Consider the following 15,079-nt stretch of genomic DNA (forward strand, 5'->3'; position numbering starts at 1 on the left):
CCATCATAAACCTGCTGAAAAAACCCGAGAGACACTCACGACATCAGTAAAAAGTGCTTTAGTTAGCATTTTCTGTCACTCGTCATCTTATTTGTAATATTTTATATTTGCTGTTTAACTTCGCTGTATCTACAACAGCTCCTCATACCCGTCTTTATCCAGGATTTACTGTAAAATTCGGCAAACATACATCCAAACCCATTAATAGATGCTTTATTTGCTTAAGTTTTGCTGTCATGGCAGACAGACATGATTGTGCAATCTGGAGTTGTTTTGATGTGGTCATGGAGCCATCACACAGTTGCATCGGCCACATATAAAGGCATCCTGGAGGGTCATGGAAAATGTGTGTCACCAAGCCCATACCAAAGCAAACAATGCATGGCTGCGCTAACCTGAGGAGAGTCTATTTGTTTGTCCACCTCTCTTTTCTCCTGCCTTCTCAGCTCTTATTGATTCCTTTTGCTATAGATACGTGATCTTTGAATGCGATGAAAAACACGTCTCCAACTTCCTCGTAGACTGAAAAGAATAATACGTGCTTTTGTGACTGGATCTATGACAGCATGGCATGCGTGTCACTGAGTGTTGAGGTTTTCTGATTCATTAAACACGAGTGTATTTCATGCAGCAAGCTCAGCAAAAGCAAAAGATAGGGTGATTATTCTGGTTGCATAAGGAATCAGAGGTTTTCCTTTCAAAATAGAGGAACAAAATATTTTTTTTAAGAAATGACAAACCTGTAATGGGTTGTTATAGTAGATAAGTTTTATTTTTAGATTTTGTCAATAACTAAGCATTAGCTTTATCTAAATCTTTGCAGATCAAGGCTGCAGCCACATGGACTTCCTGAGTCACTTCAGAGGACATTACATTCATTTACATTCATTTCCTGGACACTTATTATAAACATAACCCCTACTCACTTAACTACAATCTTTAACCACACCTTAAACCAAATATGTAACTATATAGGTACACTTTGGGGACTTGCTCTTTGTCCCCACAATTGAAGCATGTTCCTTCAATGCTGTAAACAGATTTATGTCCCCACAGCATCAGTGATACAAGCACACACACACACACACTCACGCAGTTGAATGAACCTAACCCTGTGTTGACTCCTGCTCTGTCTGAAATCTTCAGGTACTTTCCACAAGGATAGGTCCCCATTTACCAGTAATCAGACCACACTGAAAGGCCCCGCCTTTTGTTTCTCAAAGAGCCAATGAGAGAGTTCTTTGTCTCATAGCCTGAGGTTTATCTGTGATCTCTTCTGGGCACTACGAGGTAGTGCGGCTGGTTCTTGACAAAGTTCCTCCTCTACTTACGTACAGGCATCTTGAGGAAGATCTGACTCATTAAGGCAAACCATAAGCAACAAAGTTAAAAACGAAATGTAAAATTGTTTACAAAGCACAAATATTACGTTTTTCTATGTTAAAAGTATTAAAGTTGATGGGGGAATGGGACTGCCTCACTTCCAATCATACTATTGGTCATGTAACTTACATGCTGTGTCTAGCTGGGTTTGCTCGGTACCCAGTTTAGGTATACAGTACATGGAATGCAACTCATGTCATTCGACTTCCTTGTCTGCTCTTTTGTTTTCCGCGATGCCTCTGTCATAAAACAACCCTATTATAACACACTCACTGAAGATGTGGTCTGCTGGTAAAATGGCTCACTACTCGCTCCTGTTAACCCTAACCACCTCTTCTCCCCATCTATCGGCATTGGAAAAGAAATGGCATCGACAACATGAAAACCTTTTTTATAGACGGAATATTTCCTACATTTGAACAACTGAGAACTAAATTTAACTTCACGTAATCCAATTTTTTTAGATTTCTTCAGATCTGTAATTTTATTTAATTTTAAAACAAAACCCCTTCCTTCCCCTATCTGCCTGAAGAGTCACCTATGGAATCTATCCTCTCCTTTGATCCATCAAGGAAAGGTGCAGTAGCTTTCATTTGTAAATACATGGCTAGTCTACAGAAGTTATCCCTGGAGACTCTGAGATCTATGTGGGAGACAGACCTAGGGGGCGTTATTTCACCAGAACAGTGGGGAGCAGCCCTGGACAGGGTGCACTCCAGCTCAATATGTGCCGGCATGGAGTAATTCAATTCAAGGTGTTAGATTGCTTTCACTTCTCAAAAGTAAAACTTTCTAAAATATTTCCAGATGTAGACCCTACCTGCAACTGTTGTAAGCGTTCAGCTGCCTCCCTAGCACACTCATTCTGGCATTGTTCTAGCTTGTCTGCTTATTGGAATTACATTTTCAAAACTCTTTCAGATGTCTTTCAATTGATAAAGATCCTTTAATTGCCATCTTTGGGGTGTCGAGGGTTGGTAATAAAAATCTAGTCAGTACAAAACTTTGATTGACAAAATTTGTCATTCTATTGGCAAGAAGGTTGATTCTTCTTGAGTGGAAGTCCCCCGATGGATGCAGGATGTGTTGCACCATCTTAGCCTTGAGAAACTGAGACTTACCATGAACGCCTCCTTGGCCACATTTTGCAAAAGTCTGGCAGCCACTCATAGACTGTATCAAAGATAAGCTCCTCACTCCCTCATCTCATATGCACAACAGTTACCGTAACTCTTGTTTCTAACCTTTTTTTTTTGCAGCCATTATGATTTATTTATTTTTATATATTTAGTATACATTAGATGTTAACTTTTACCCTCTTCTGTAACTGCCTTTCTCTTTTTTTTACTCTACTTTTTACTTTTTCGCATTTTGTTATTATTGTTGACATATCTGCTGTATGTTTGTATATGCCTATATGTTGTTGTTTTTTTTTTAATCTTCCAGTATAACATTTAAATTGATTGTGTTGTCAGATCAGACTGCCCCAAACATGCACAGTACTGTATTCTCCTTAGTATATTTTCATATAAATACACTGTAAATCACTGTTAGAGATCATGTATTTTGGATTATCTGTATTAACTTTGAGTCAGTTCAAATTATCAGCAGTGTGTTTAGTGTTTCTACCATTGACTGTGTATAAACAGGGACAAACCCTTTGTGACGTAACCCACCGGTTTTCTGAAGAGAGGTTTTGAAGCTCAGTGTGGTGTCTCTCACCATCGCCATCTTGGCAGTGTCTGATTCCAGACTTGATCTAACCGGTTAAATCAAAAATTGGAGCTGAGATGGGCGAGACATGCCTGGGCAAACAGCTAGCACTTGTGACGGCACTTAATTCTCACTTAAAGCAGCCACACCCACAATTATTCACAACTTTAAGCCTAAATATATTCAATGATATAACCGGTAGGGACATTCTCCCCCAGTTCAGTTAATAGGAATGAGAAAATGTGCTGCAGAGGCCAAATTCATTATATATGAACAGTATTTTTCAGGAATTGCTTTCTCTACCTTTAACTGTAAGCAAGGTTAATTTCCTGTTCCACCTGAAAGTACCTGGCAGCAATGCTATGTCTAGTTTGCATTCAACCAGCAGGAAAAAAACTGCCTGCTCCAAAACATGCAATAACACGAATTATCCTCCTATCTAACAAATAAGTAGTAGTTTACGAAGACACAGAGACATCAATATGCCTTCAGTCTGCTCAGCACCTTACCCTATGGCATGTCTCACACTGTACTCCCAATACCCACCTACAGTGAAGTGTGTTGTATTGTTATCTGGCTCTTCCAGGCAGCGGCAGTTGCACATTTTTCCTCAGAACTTCTTTTTTTATGGGGTAAGTTTCACTTCCTGTCATTTTCTGATCACTCAGAATGTTTGTTTAGTAATGAGTCTGACTTTCTTCAGTTGTCCACTTGGCAGCACCAACAACAATGTATGATGTATTGCTCCAGACAGTGCTGTGAAATATACTATTTTTTCTTAGTGCTTTTTTTTTGTCCTAAGTCTCACTTCCTGATGACACTCTCTGGTCACTCACAAGATGTTCACTTAGTCATGAGTCTGACTTTCTTTAGTGGACCACTCCAGAGGAGCTGGTGGGCTCCACACAGCGATGTTATACCTTTTTCTCAAAACATTTTTTTATTTATTTTGTTGTGGTAACTCTCACTTCCTATGACAGTCAGTTCCTGGTCACTCAGGATGTTTGTTTAGTCATGAGCCTAACTTTCTGTAGTGGACCACTGAGGGGAATTTTCATCTAACAATCTCCATTAACACTGATTAGATATACCGCATGACTGTTGCTGTGATTCATTGGTTCACATGACAACAGCATTTTTGTAGATAACCAAAAAGTTTAAATCTATAAGCCTTCATTACTGTTTAAAAGTGGTTCCGTGCATTTTAAATACTTACTTCTGTGTGAAATTTGAGGTAAATTCCTGTTCCATCTAAAAGTACCTGGCAGTGAAGCTGCTTCCGATTCTCATTCAAAAAAACTCCTGCTCTAAAACATGCATAAACCTGCATATACAGCACTGTATGCAACTTGGGTTTAAACAGATCTTCCTTTCCGTACCTGCTGTCTGTGCTGCACTCTCCCCGAAATTTATTCTTATACCTCATTTGTTTCTCACATGTTTTCTGAGTGAAGTGAAAGTACTCTGACGTGTTACATGCCTCAACCTGAGACTGCCTCTCGTTGCCTGGTTTTGTTGAACAGAAAATATCAGTTTATGTCACGGAAAAATCACATACTACTTGGCTACCTTCACTACCTTCACAAGCTTCACCATAACATGAATGGAAAGCAGCATGTAACTGGAGTCACTGCCAATCTCATCTCAGAAGAGGTTACAGTCTTTGCGGTGTGTTCAAGTGCAACTTTTTGACCCAGACACAGGCGATGTGAGGTGACGTCACAGTCGGCCTTCATTGGAATAACATGTAAATATATAATCCCTGTAGTTCCTGTTTACATTTACACTTAATTCACTTTACTCTTACAGTCATGTTTACATCCTCCATGGATAGTTTGGAAAGTTAAAACATTTATGGCATAGCTTTTTGTATATACTGTGTATTTTTCTATTTCTTGTTCTTAAAAGTGTCTTGTACTTGCACGTCATGCTGCTCACATGTGCCTTAGATTGCCGCCCCCCCAGGACAAATGAAGTTTTCTGAATCTGAATCTGAATTGCCTGTTGTTCTTTTAATGTTAGTTTAGTGTGACCATACTTTCAATTTTCAAGCTTGTAAATGGACATCCATGCTAGTTCACGAACAAATGACCAACATTATGTTAGTCGTATAAGGAGTAGGTACTGTCAGCAGTATTTTCTCCTGTGCCACCTTCTTGTACTGCCAGTGGATTTGTTTGGAAGTGTGTTTCACTGGAGTCCCATGTGTTTGTGTAACAATATTATTTAGGTTAAGGTTGGGTGAAGACTGTGGTTTTGGTTGATTGTAAGTAAATGACTCATGCTTCAAGTCTTTTTCAAACAGGCAATCCATCCTTAACTCCAATTGGAGTAATGTCAGTACTGAGACCTAGGGAAGTTTTTAACATTTTTCAGAGACTACATGGAAATATTTCCAGATATGGATCCTTCATGTGAATTTTGTGGGTTTGCACCAGCATCATGATAAACATTATTAATGTTGCATACCATTCATTTATATTCTTTGATGGTAATTCTGCTATTTGCCCATCACCCGTCGCTTTGTGGCTGACATTTGGTTGCCAGTGGATGTTCCAGGCTGGTGTTGCCTAGGTAACCCACTTTCAACAACGCCACAGCTCCATCTTTATCATGTCAGTCAACTATATCATTCTGTTTCATTTGTCATCGCTCCAAGTCAAAGTTTAGATTAGTTCAAATCCATCTGTTTTGCGTTGCTAAGGGTTTTGTCACCTGTCATCTGTACAACTTTGTGAATTTCATTCAAATTCCGTCTTGTGTGACCCTTTACTAAAATGTCATCTGTATTGCTGTTGCATCAGACCATGGATAATGTGATCATAATGAGTCTAGCTGTTACATAATCTGAGCATAGGTTTGTATTTTTGTTGACTAAATTTGGAGCTATTTGCACTTGGGCTTTTCTTGGACTTGACTTCAGTTCTCTGGGTCACACACAGACAGAGAGACTTAAATTCAGGTCCAGTTGCTGACATTTGTTCTTGAAAATGTTTAATATATGAGTTTCCTCAGTAGGCCTTGGAGTACAATCTTCTGGATGTGCAAGTTTGTGGTTTGTTCGTTTTTTAAAGGTTTCAAATTATTTGATTAGATTTTTTATGAGCTTTGCAATTAGGTTTGACCCGCATCTGTTGGCGTTTACTGAATGTTGTGGGATAACAAAAACAGTGAGATGTGGTTTCAACCTCTAAACAAACAGTAAGTTTTCCGTTCCCCAAAATGAATCTTAAAATAAACAGGTAAACACAAGTATTGTTACACCTGCAGGTCATGATTAACATTTTCAAAAATATTGGCTATTTGCCACTTTGAGAAAGCATGCTTTTTTAAATTCCTGTAGCTAACCTGCTTTGAAAACTTTCAATCCACAGCTGAATATGTGGTAATATTAGCTGAAGTCAAAAATGTCCCCTCCATTCTTTTTTCAGTCCTAAACTGGTCCTCACTTTAACATGAATGACTCCCACTCCCACCTGCCATTGGTTAGCTTGTCCACCAATGAGGAACTGTTGCCTGCTGACTCAGAACTCTTCCTACCAATCAACTCCCTGCTTCTATTTAGTGACTCATACTAAGGTGTCCCTGGGAAACATTAATGTGGCAGCTGATTGGGTGATGAGTCATAACTGTCACTGTTTTGATTGGCTGGGCTATTCTGGTAAGGATATATAAACACAACACAGATGTGTTTGTGGCGGTGCTGTAGAGAGAGACGGGGAAGCATACATTGATGCTTTGTATGCATAAGTAGCTAATGGTAAAAAGATTTAGTAGTTCCTTTTAGTCAGCTGTTTGATGTATTATTTTTATGGTTTGTTCATGAATCCAGCCTGAGGCCTTCTTCAGACAAATAATTCTGAGATTTATTTACATTCCAGACACATTAATACTTAAATATGAGCGAGACTGTTGTCAGATTTTAAATTGAAAGATTTTAGTAAAAATCTTGCAAGTTTTCTAATGAGAAGCAATGTCGGCCATTTCAGATTGAAGATGGAAATAAGGGCACTTTGCTTTAAGTGGCATTTGTGTCTAGAAGATTGACAATGAAATGCTGCTGTAATAAATACTGTAATGTAACACCTAAGCATAATTGTTTCAAATAAAGCGATAAACTGGATATTGTGGAAATCATCTGTACTAATTCTTTCAGGGAGCATGTGTTCATCTTGACTAATGCTACTGCAACATTTATGGTGGTGTTGATGGGACACACAGTACACAAATTAGCATTCTTGTAAATGTGTTCACATGTTTCTGTGTGAGAGAACTTGCTCACAGCTGACCTAATGGCTTGTCGTAGTAAGGAAAGAAAATCTGTAATAATGATGGCTGCATTCCACATAGGGCAGGTCCTGCTTTTGTGCATTCAGGTTCACAGCCATGACTTACTGGGACACTTTGTGGTACAGAGACATCATTAACGAGCCTGTGCTTCAACTACTGTGACCAGTCAAAACGTATGACACAATATCCGAGTAAGCCTGGGTACAAATTCTTTTCAGTCAAACCATAAAAAGGTCTCTTTATACTGCCAATCAAAATGATTACTCAGATGTGTTGGAGATTCAATGTGTTCTTTTAAGCTGCACCAGTTATAAAGTACAGGGGAAATAACTAGTATTACTACAGTTAATGAAGCGACTAGCTGACGTCCAACGTGTCAGGTGAGGCGTGCAAATGTTGAGCTAAGTTTAATATTTGTTGTGTGCTCCTCTGGCGCAGTGACTCGTCAACGCTTCCAATCCCCATACCCCTGTCAAGGACGTGACCGAGCTCTTGATAACGCGGACTCAGTGACAATGGAGCTGGCAACCCTGACCTGGTAGTGTAAACGCACCATTGGCCTACAGTATATGGCTCAGTGGGTTGCTATATTTGTTAATTGAGGTGCAGACAAGCCAAAGCCCAAAGCAGATCCGTCAAGATTAAAACTGGTCATACCACTTTTCTCCAGTGTGCTACCCTTTACTCACACTTTTTGATGGCCTTGATTTTTATCAGGGTGATGACAGGGGTTCTGCTTCTCTTATGTACATTTTGATCAATATATCCTGTGAGGAATACTGAAATAGTCTGAGGTTATTGTTAAGTAAATGATCAATATTATATTTGTTTCAACGAGTTTCAGGGGAATTTTGTCCAAAACTTTGTATGTGCCCCTTTGAGAGAATTGACTTTATAATGTTAAATTTAATGATTTGTGACGATATTTTGATCGTGTCAGAAAGTGATTAAATTATATACAAGCCAAACAGACAAAGGGGTTTTGAGGAGCCATCTAGGCAGTCACGTGAATTTAAAGGGTGACCTAATATGCTTGGTTCTCATTTTTTCATACTCAGCCGAGCATGATTCACAGTCCAAAAAAAAAAAGAAAAGAAAAGAAAGAAATCATTAATATATCTTATACTGGCCCTTTACACGCAGCTATCAGTTCGTCTGTAAATAAAGCATTTTGGCTCCAGTCTCTTTAAGACCGTTCCTCCTTATTGTCCAGACTCTTGCTAGACAGCACTCGGTGCTTGTAGGCCACAATGTCTGTACTTTGTATGTCTGCACTGTCTGGAAGAATTGAGACAAGAAGAAAAATGAAAGCAGAAAGAATATTTGGATACCTAACGTTCAAAGCAGTCACACTCCTGAGCTGCTGACCCAGAGGGTAACTCGTACATATGTCAACCTTATATGAAACTTTAGCCTCAATTAATATGAACATCCCATTTTATATGTATATGACAGGAAGTAAGGAAAAGCAGAATAGGGCCCCTGTAACTGATAACAAAACTGGTAACTTCACAAACAGAAGGATGGATTATTCACGAAAATGTTGGAAATATTTTTGATTGGGATTTGAACTTGGGAATGTTGCTATGTAGATCAAAGGAAAACTAAGTATTTTTCTTGTCTTACACAGACCCAAGTGGGTTGTTATGTATACAGAAGACCTTAAAATCCTGCATCCATAGTATTGGGGCCATCTAAATTATGAGAGAGCACCCTGTAGCAGCTCAGATATACTCTTTTATTTCTCCCAGGCAGTGTAAATAAAAAAGTTGCCACCAAAAAAAAAAAAGGTCACACACTAGAGTGTGACTCACGCTTTCACTGGACCGCCTTTAGCTTTGATTACAGCACGTATTCGTTGTGGCATTGTTTCAATAACCTTCTGCAATGTCACAAGATTTCTTTCCATCCAGTATTGCATTCATTTTTCACCAAGATCTTGTGTTGATGATGAGAGAGTCTGAACACTGCACAAAGCCTTCTCCAGCACATCCCAAAGATTCTCAATGGGGTTAAGGTCTGGACTCTGTGGTGGCCAATCCATGTGTGAAAATGATGTCTCATGCTCCCTGAACCACTCTTTCACAATTTGAGCCCCACGAATCCTGGCATTGTCATCTTGGAATATGCCCGTGCCATCAGGGAAGAAAAAAATCCATTGATGGAATAACCTGGTCATTCAGTATATTCAGGTAGTCAGCTGACCTCATTCCTTGGACACATAATGTTGCTGAACCTAGACCTGAGCAACTGCAGCAACCCCAGATCATAGCACTGCCCCCACAGGCTTGTACAGTAGGTACTAGGCATGATGGGTGCATCACTTCATCTGCCTCTCTTCTTACCCTGATGCCCCCATCACTCTGGAACAGGATAAATCTGGACTCATCAGACCACATGACCTTCTTCCATTGCTCCAGAGTCCAATCTTTATGCTCCCTGGTAAATTGAAGTCTTTTTTTCTGGTTAGCCTCACTGATTAGTGGTTTTCTTAAGGTTACACAGCTGTTCAGTCTCAATCCATTGAGTTCCCTTCACTTACGTGTGGAAATGCTCTTACTTTCACTATTAAACATAGCCCTGAGTTCTACTGTTGTTTTTCTTTGATTTGATTTCACTAAACATTTAAGTGATCACCGATCACGATCTATCAGGATTTTTTTCCGACCACATTTCTTCTTTTAAGAACAATGGTTCCCCACTATCCTTACAGTTTTTAATAATGCCTTGAACAGTTCTTAACCCAATTTTAGTAGTTTTTACAATCTCCTTAGATGTTTTCTCTGCTTGATGTATGCCAATGATTTGACCCTTCTCAAACAGACTAACATCTTTTCCATGACCACTGGATGCGTCTTTCAACATGGTTGTTTAAGAAATGAGAAGCTACTCATTGCATCAGTTGGGGTTAAATAACTTGTTGCCAGCTGAAAGATAATAACCCATGCAGTAATTATCCAATAGGAGGCTCATGCCTATTTGCTTAGTTAAATCCAGGTGGTGACTTTTTTTTTGGCCAGGCAGTGTATGATAGCTGTGTCTTTTTTTTTTTTTTTTTGGCAGTAGCCCCTGGCCTGGGGGTTTATCAGCTACAGTGTGACAGTCTATACAGCATGCTACATGGAACTATCTACTGTCTACTCTAAACATGCTCCCTCCTTCATAGCTAGTAATTCAGATTTAACTAATTAAATCTGACTGTAAATCCATATATGACAACAAATCCATCTTGCTGCTCCTTTCATAGTCTACTGGAAAAATATTTGAAAGTGATAGTAAAAGTAAAATGCTAAAAATCAATACTTTGCACCAAAGCATACTCTATAAACACAGAGCCAGATTGAGAGTACTGAATCTCTTTTAATTAGTGTTTTTTCAAGTGCTTAATGCTCAAACATGAACAAGTTCATAAAATAACCTGTGAGTAAAGTAAGACATTTAAGGCTACAAGGCACACAAGGCTAGAATTGCAACACTTCCTGATGATATCATACTCATCTATGTCAGCGTGAGTATGACTGTGCAGTTTCACATTTCAAAATGTCTGCCTGATATCTGGTTTGTTAGAACAACAAAGGCTGCATGTTCCCTAGACTTGACGGCAAACCTTTCCACTATTTGTTGGTTTGTGTATGCGGGTGGTGTGTGTGTGTGTGTGTGTGCACGCCTCCTCTTCTGCACAGTAGCAAACTTCTCCATTTTACCTGGAGAAGTTAACGTAATTCTTTGTGCAATGTGTTTTCTTAGACAAAACCCTTCTTTACAAAATAAATAAAAGCATATATACATTTACTTATGGCAGCAGCAGCAGCACAAAATTTTATTTATGATCACAAACACCAAAGTTTGGAGATAATTTTAAGATGGTTAAGGAATTTACGTTTTTTTTTTCATTTCAATTACGTAAATGTTCAGATCCACTATCAGCATTCACATTCTAACCTTCCTAACTTGACTCTTACACATCAAATGACATTTACAGAAGTAACTGTGTAAATCAACAACACACTGTAACAAAAATAGAGCTGACATTTAGAATTTGGACTTGCCACACCATATGCCCCACACCGCTGATGTAAATCTGATCTAGTCAGCTATTCTTAAAATGACACATTGTGTGACATTTATATGTGTGCCTGTGTGCATGTGTGGTTTCACACATTAAGATGGGATTTGATCCACTTTCCACTGAATTAGATTCACAAATGGGACCTTGGCACATTTCTTATTTTCATTCATTTCAGCATGCTCATGACAGGAAAATGAACTGCCCAAGTGTAGTAGTAGTTCCTTTATTAATAAAATAAACTTTTACTCTGCAAGTGAGCAGTGCAGGACCTGTCGAAATGCCGGAAGATGAAACTGTGAATGCCATTACAAACCTTTGTGGTCAAAAATGGTTTCTTTTCATGGAAAGGAACCATAGCCCTGCCATAGACTGGAGACCTGTCCAGGGTGTACCCTGCCTCTTGCCCGATGACAGCTGAGATAGGCTCCAGCACCCCCCACGACCCTTCACAGGAAAAGTGGTTACAGAAGATGAATGAATGAAAGGAGCCATGTATAATGCCATGGTTACATCTTCACTCTTCCTCTTTGTGCCCTGCTCATGCTTTACCTAACCACAAGTGTCAGCATTAAAAACACAAGGATTGTCTTTAAAATGTAGGTTTGAGTTCAAATAATTCAATGGAGACAGCCAGTGAGTAGGGTTTATTCTTTGTAAACCCAGGCCAGCTCCAGAAACGGAACCAAACATCCCTGCGTCTCCAAATAATGTCTGTTCACCACATCTTTACCTATTTTTCTTATTGACACTGTCACACCTTCAGGATCAATAATATCACACCTATCATCTTTTGCATTCTCCTCCTAAACTGATCCTTCTTTTTAACCTTTACTCCATCTCTAGAGGTATCTCTTTCTTTGAGCTGAGTGGACAAAGCCAGGCCAGTCATTTTTGCGTAGCCAACTTGGTTCTGACAGCTCACTGCTTGGCTGTGGTTTTAGTTAGTTTAGGTAAACACAGAGAGAAACCAACATATTTCAGACGTGTGTTTCCGATATGATCTGAGATTCTTCTCTATAGCTTCTGTCTTCACTAGTCCTGTCTAATGTGAGCCTATATATCCGGAGTTTATTTAGTGGTTATCGTTTTGAATAAACCCTTGTGGTCAGCAAAATTGTTTGGAGAGTTCTGTTAAATGAGGTCAAACATTTTTAGCCGGACCATCATGCACTGGCCTCTGTTATTGTGACAAAATGTCACAAGCAATGAGAAAGCATGCAGCTAGTTTTCAATATTCCATAGATCCCAAACTGATCAAGTATCTGTGGGATGCACTGGAACAAGCCTGAGGCCTCTCCCCTCAACCCATGGCACCCAAAGGCCCCCACTAACAACTTTCTGTTTCCAGACACCACAGGACACCCTCAGAAGGCCCATGTCCATTCTTTGATGAGTCACAACTCTTATGAAGGCACAAGGGAGACCTACACAATATTAGGAAGATGGTCATAATGTTATGCTTGATCAGTGTATGGCACAGAACAAAGCTAGGCTAGACTTCAGACTGGGTCTGCACTGTCACCTCACAGCAAGAAGGTTCTGGATGGAACCCACCGTCCAGCAACTTTTCAAAGCTTAAGTTTCAGTTTTACGAGGCATGACTCATCTGCTATCTATTCCTCCAACAACTGATTCTTTGTCAGTTGTCCTTGTTGTCAAAATAAAAATCTCCACAATACAAATTTGTTTCTTTGAAAAACCTCAAAAAGCCCTGTGACTGAGTGGAGGAAACTAATGTGATCTGATGTACAGTCTGTTGGTTCATTCTGCTTTGATTAGTAATGCGTTGTAAATACATGTAATAAGACGCTTTTCAAAAAGTCTTGAGACAGTCCTCCTAACAGCATCAGTTGTTTCCGAAGGTTCTTATAGAGGCCATATGAGTCAAATAAGGAGGAAGCTGTGAAAGACCAACAAAAAAACACATAAGGATGAGTTGATGAGATGGGAATAGATGAAATCCAGTGTTTTGCTGAGTCAGCAAAACACTGGATTTTTGTCTAACATCACAATTTCCAAAACAATCTGTCATATTTGAGAACATGGACAGATTTCTGCTTCTCAGTAGTTGTCATTTCATTAGTAATTGATTCATCATTGCAGCTCCGCTAAAAGAGTAAATGATGAGCATGACTGCCACAAAGAGACAGGACCACTGTCCACCCCAACTTCCTCCTCAAAGGTTTTTCTGTCATTATCACATCATGCTACTTCTATAGTTCAGCACAGTCATGAAGGGCACAACCACAAGAGGTCATTGTTAGCTTTTGACCACACAATAATTGTTGTTCTTGTCCGGCAAGCTTCCTCAGATTAAATGATATCCGTCAATGCAGCAACATTTTCTCTTGACTCTTGTTGATGCTCCACAAGGGTTAGCAAGGAAAATCAATTTTACTGGAAATACTTACATGTTTTTAGCCTTAATTCTCCTTTTCTCTTCCTGTCACTTCCCTTTTACATGATCTCTCTAGAGTTACATGTGTTGTTGGTAGCTCTGACCGCACAGTACTGATTTCCTGCAGTGACAATGAGTTATGAAAGACGACTTATATGGTACAACATAGAGAGTCACATAGGTGGAGAAAGTGTAACTTATTGTCAGTTTCAAATCTTTCGAAAAGATGGATTTATCAAAATTATCTAGCCGCAGTATCTAGCCGTAGTTTTAATTGATATCCATGGGCTATATCGATATGTAAGAACATGAATTTTGCTTTGTTGTTGGTATCAGAAGTAGTTCTAGTCGAAATGCGATCATGCAAATCCATTGAATTCCCCCTCACAGTGTCACTGAGGTAATTTCTTGTTAATTTTACAAATGAATGAGTCCACGGTGTCAGAGTGAGGCCAAGCCCAGGACTGTCTTATCTGGGCTGTAAGACAGCTGAGCTGCTTGCTTTAAGCAGAGTCCTTGAACATGTGCGTGTGTTTTTTTTTTGGAGCTTGTGTGTAAGCATGCAGCATGCAGACTGAATGTGTACTTGGGTGAGTGTGTCTGCATGTGTGTGGTAAGGTTGCTGTTGGACATGTCTGGGCGTATTCTCAGTCGGTGCTGCACAGACAGAGGCAGTGCAATGCCTGAGCTACCCACACACACCCACACACACACCCACAAGCACACACACACTACAAGGTCATGTTGTTTGTGTCGTTCAGTCTAGAATCAGTGCAAATTAATCTAATACAAAGGAAATAAAAACAAAGAAGGAAAATAAATTAACAACAAAGTTTAAATAAAAGAAAAAAGCAAAATTGATTGTCAGCTTCAGCTGGTCCTCACGCTGTTCCCACATTATCTAAGGAGTCACTTGTTTTGTGGGTTTATGTAACATGGTTCTTGTGATGAGCGCAGCAGTCTGGTTCTGTAGTTACAATCACACAAGACGGGACTTTGTACTGCATTTTGGCACACTTACTTCACAACTGGTCGGCTCGCTCGCAGAGAAAAACTGACAGGGCTTTGGTCTTCAGGATTTTAATCAGCAATAAAAATGGAAACAATTAGGACATAATCAGGAACAGACAAAACGATCTGTAATAAATACTGGGTCATGCTGCACTGAAATATACAACAGTAGTATCTTCATCTTCGTTGCTATGCTATAATACTGTAGGTAAAAC

This window comes from Chelon labrosus, assembly GCF_963514085.1.
Source record: "Chelon labrosus genome assembly, chromosome: 15".
NCBI classification, from domain to species: Eukaryota; Metazoa; Chordata; class Actinopteri; order Mugiliformes; family Mugilidae; genus Chelon; species Chelon labrosus.